Source organism: Etheostoma spectabile, chromosome 2 (assembly GCF_008692095.1).
Source record: "Etheostoma spectabile isolate EspeVRDwgs_2016 chromosome 2, UIUC_Espe_1.0, whole genome shotgun sequence".
Taxonomy (NCBI): Eukaryota; Metazoa; Chordata; class Actinopteri; order Perciformes; family Percidae; genus Etheostoma; species Etheostoma spectabile.
The window spans coordinates 20223440-20228621 of NC_045734.1; the positions used below are offsets into that span (position 1 = coordinate 20223440).

The 5182-nt window shown below is 40.9% G+C and overlaps 1 protein-coding gene across 1 annotated transcript in view; it reads right to left on the reverse strand.

The window, feature by feature from the left end:
* The window catches only part of cplx2a (complexin 2a), a 17525-nt gene extending 16380 nt beyond the window's left edge, over positions 1-1145 (reverse strand). Inside the window, exon 1 of the mRNA XM_032530645.1 lies at positions 908-1145. The gene's annotated coding sequence lies outside the window, so the exon portion shown is untranslated. The remainder of the gene's footprint in view (positions 1-907) is intronic.
* Between the last annotated feature and the right edge of the window lie 4037 nt (positions 1146-5182).

Below are 5182 nucleotides of genomic sequence, written 5' to 3' on the forward strand. Positions count from 1 at the left end.
AAAACAGAGGTCAGAGATGAGTAAATAGGCATGGTTTATGTCAGTACATGGGCCTTGGAGAACACCACTGCAAGGGCATTACACGTCAAAGAAAAGAATAACTTCTTCAAGGTCTTACACTTCTCATTCGTGGGTTTTATTGGGCATTATGGCATTTTATTCCCTATCATCTGACCCAATAGTATTTGTCTTGGGATTTAAAGTGAATCATAGCCATTTCAATATAACCTTACATGAAAACTGCTATGTTTCTATAATAATTGCTGCTGGGACTTTGTGTCCAAGATACTCAGTTGTGAGTTTACAGACCATTGGTGCTTTATGGTCATTTTAGCTCAAGACCGACTTTAAGGTGACCTTTTGTACTTATTTTTTACAATCTTTTTTACGACATAACCCCACGGGTAGTTTTGCTGCATTTTACAGCATCCCTTTGCCATTGCGGCAAAGCAGACTAGCAGGGGAAAAAATCCTCCTGAAAAACTTGCTGCACTCCTTATTCTATCACTGCTTCGTCCTCGAGTCATTTTCATTCGCCCCAAAGTCGAATCTGCACTAGCTGGGCGAACCGAAATCATTTCCTGGTTTCCTTCTTCTTCATCAGTCTCTGCAGCAGCGCAGCAGCATCAGTTTTCCCTCACGTGAACCCATTCAGTATTCACTCACAGCTCCTAGTGCGGTGTAGCGTTTAGGCACAATTACAGTAGCGTACAGTATGTAGCCTACTCGCTGTTAAATTACTGCACCCACAAGCTTAAATATCCCATAGAAGCCAATACGTTACATTCACATCGTGGAAGCATCAGCATCTTTTACCCCGCGCACAAACCTATCACCATCCGGTCCCGTACAGTAAAAGCCACACACACGCACATCCCTTGTCTTTGGTTGTTCGGGTTTCATTTACCTTGTTGTGAGCCTTATCCAAGTATGTTTCCCTCCAAAAATAAAAGGCTCGTCGCAGTATTATAACCAGCCTTCTTTTCTGCTTCAGTGGGAAGAAAGAAAACACAAGTTGTGCGTCTTAAAGGGGGGGTTGTGTCTTTCCTGTGCGGCTCTCAGTTTGCAGACATGCCGGTTGTGTCAGACTCAGGCTGCAGCAGCGGAGGAAGAAGAGAGTATATTCCTGCAGGACGAGATGAGAGCATGCGGAGGGAGAGAGGGCGAGGAGGGAGGGAGGGAGCACATGAATGTAATATCACCCAAGTGAAGAATCCATTTTATTTTCACAATCTCAACAGAAAAGAAACATTAAAAAGCACATCAAAATGTAACTCTTGCAGATGCTTGGAATCGCAACCGAAGATAACATAAGATACGTCCAATCTGTTTCATCAGAACGTTTGCCTTCATGTCCCCACAGTTCTTAATTTAGGCCTATTAGTTCTCGGTTCAATAAGCATGCCATGCCTTGAAGGTTCAAGGTTACTTTGTCTAAAGAGAAATGTATCTTGGACAACATGAATATTGTTCCATAGAGAACAGACATCACAAAAAGGCACTACATGAATAAAAAAACACACTTGCAACACTGCACTTAATATAAAATACCCACTATACAAAATATGTATTGTTAAAATGACATATTATAAAAGTTTATAGCAGCATATAATTATGGCAAAATGTTAGCCAAAATTTGCATATTCACACATCCGTCTTGCTTCTGGCCACCGGACAAACACAAGTCCAATAACTCTCCTTTTAGCTCTGGTTTTGGTCTCCACCAACTCCTGAGTGAGTATATCTGGCTCTTTAGCTAATAAATGCGCCACTGTGTTCAACTGTGTCTGACTGCTGTTTAGTGTTGAGCAGGTAACATGGGTAGATCAGCGCTGATCTGCCTGCTGCTGCTGCTGCTGCTGCTGCTGGAAAATAAGTTGATGAGAGCAATAATAACAAAAACAATTAACTTGCAGACTGTAAGACCGAACGATGAACGATGAAACTCAAAGGAACTGCAGAGACGAGTGATGAAACTTCTACAGGGTCCTACAGGTATTTTTCACATTACACAGTCGTTGATCCATTGTTAAAGGTGCCCTGCCACACGTATTTCATTACTGTCTGAAGCTAATACCTGAAGTTATACCATCGACTCTGTAACAGTTTTTGTGTGGAAAAAGTGCCTTGGTTTCAAGCCATTCTAGCGTGGAATAGAAAGCCTGCAAGAAGACTCAGCTCAACTTGTCCAGTTGTCATTAATATTCAACGAAGCTATGTGCTGTGGAGGATATGCTATAGAGGTAGCATATCAGATGTGTTGAAGGTTACTTATTGTATGTCTTTTTCTTCCATGTCTTTTTTTATTATAAAGCAGGTCGAGGTGCTATCTAAATACTGTGAAAGTATCATCAGTTAGGACTTCTGTATAGTTGTGACGTCATGACCAGTTAAAAATGCTGCTGCTTTGCTTTTATGTGCTACATTGATGTTGCAGAGACTCTGAGCACGCACATGCAGAGTACACGGAAACGCTGACCAATCATAGTAAACTGAGTATTTTTGGAAGGGGGACTTAAAGAAAGAGCGTTAATCCAGGTGCATTCAGACAGACAGTATGACAGAAAAAAATTACGTTAAAGCATGTAAACATGTTCTAGTGGAAAACCAAAATACAAGTATAAACCTGAAAATGAGCGTAGTATGGGACCTTTAAAGCTAATAATATGATGCTATAGTATCGTGCAAATGTTACACATCCAGCAGAACCAGAGCAACAAAGCAGATAGAGGACAAATATAAGAGACAAAAAATGTGCTATCATTTAAACCTAACCTTGTTTCTGAGGCTGGACTAAGCCATCATCATCTCTAAAATAAGCCTTTCCTGCCCCTGAAAGTACTTCTGTCCTTGCAATTTCCCCTCATAGTAACATCGCCACCCTCTCCACACATGGTGAGGCAGATAGGCAGAGAGCACGAAGAAGACCAATGGGAGCTTAAACTGCTGTATCTCCCATCAATTAATCAAGACACAGGAGGCTGTGTCCAGCGACACACTCTGGCATAAGCATCCATCACCTTGTTTATAGCCTAGAAACACTGGGACAGAACAGCAGAGTGCTTGCTCACACACACACACAAACGCACATGCACTGCCATTTTTGTCCTTTGACTGTTCACCAATGCTACAGTATAGTGTGGGTTATTTTTTTCGTGTGCCTATGATTTATAACATCTTGGTCTTGTGGTAAGAAATTGGCAACTTTTGCTCTTGAGCCATACCCATGATACTGTTGTTTCAAGGCTACGCATGCTGTGTGTCTTCACATCTTTCTCTAAAGGTATCCCATCCAGACAACAAGATACCACAACATCATGCACAATGCACTTCAATTCGTGACCCCCCCCCCACAAAGCTTTTAAATAAGATTGTTTAGTTTTCCAAATCTGCAACATTGTAAACTATTTTGAGTTTAACCGCATTTCACATTGGGCGTCCGTGGCACAATATCCAAACAGCCAGGTGGCATTCTGGCACCCCTACTGTTCTGTCTCTTTGTGAAATGTGATATGTTACTCTTGTTTGTTGAGTCTTGTCAGTCTCAAAACAGTTCAAATGTCCACATGTCAGCATGTGGTCTGTGTCCAGGTAATGAGTCACCATAAATATGTGCCAAAACAGAAAAAGTTTCCAATCTATGCCTCAGCTACTGGGATGATAACACCGTGACTACACTGAAACGCATAAATGTTGACAAAGAATGCCATTTGAAAACTGCATTAGCATTTTATGCCAAAATATGTATGGCAGAGCGCCACAGGGACTGTGTGCCATTCAAAAAAGGGCAAATTAACATAGCACTGCTGTCACATGAAAACACAACTGTAGTGCTGCTCTTCAAAAATACACTCAGTAATTTTGAATATTTTGAGGTGCACACATATTCCATAACATATTTGCAAATTATGATTTACAGAAAGGATGAAGGTTTTGGAGCTGGAAATATTTAGCCAAGAGAAACAAGTATGAACACAGTATGGTAGTCAGCAGTGTACCAGAAGTACACAGAAGTAGATAGCATAGTGACAGCACTAGTGTATAGTGTGTAATAGTAAATATAAAGGTGGATAGACTATGACCACATTTAGTGATCATTGTACCCTTTACTTTGGTCTTTGGTCGGAAGGTTGCTGGTTCAAGTCCCCGTATGGACCAAATTATGGTGATGGACAGGTAGCTGGAGAGGTGCCAGTTGACCTCCTGGGCACTGCCAAGGTGCTCTTGAGCAAGGCACCTAACCCCCAACTGCTCGGTGCGCCTTTCTATGGTCAGCCCCCTTACTCTGACATCTCTCCATTAGTGCATGTATGGGTACTTTACATTTTGTTTAGTGTATTACACAGGCCTGTGTAATAACAACAGAGTGTAAGTTGTAATTTCCACTTGCGGGATCAATAAAGTATACGTTATTATTATTATTAATTAGGACATTACCACTCATGTCTAAAACCTCTTTTTTCATGTGCATATGGCTATTGTGGATATACTTAAGCTGCATCTGATCTGCTGAAGCTATTGCCCCGGGACAAAGTGGAGCTGATATTGAAATACAGCACAGCACTGGATGTTGAATGTCTGCCTCTCGGCATTGCTGCAGTCAAAAGAAACGTGGATTATATCTCAGGACAGCAACTTGATGCCGCTGTGCCATTTTTTATCTTATATTACCAGTAACACAGGATGAAAGGAGCCTGAAATGTGTGGTTCAAGGCATTGCTGACAAAGAGCCAACTGCCTCACCTCATGGCCCTTAAACCACCTCTTATTCATGAAGTATTGACTATAAAGGCACGCCATAGGATTTATAAGGACTCTGTATCAAATCTCATTTATTGTCATATTATATGCAAGCCAGCGGAATTTCAGCTAAATACCGTGGAGACACAGTATGAACCATGCAAGCAGTCACAATCAAAAATGTGTTGGGATGATGCAGTGGGCATGGCAGTAACTATGTTACTGTAACATGGAACAAGTGCCCAGTCAGGATAAAAATATGTTGTAAATACCTCAATTAGAATAAACTACTATGACTATAACTAAACTATGTCGTTTTAAAGGTGAAGTTCCTAACATTTGTCAATACATGTAACAGAAATATTGTACCATAAAAGTACATGACATGTGACTTGTAGTAGGTTCTGTAAAATGTCTACATTTTACATGTTATCTATTAACT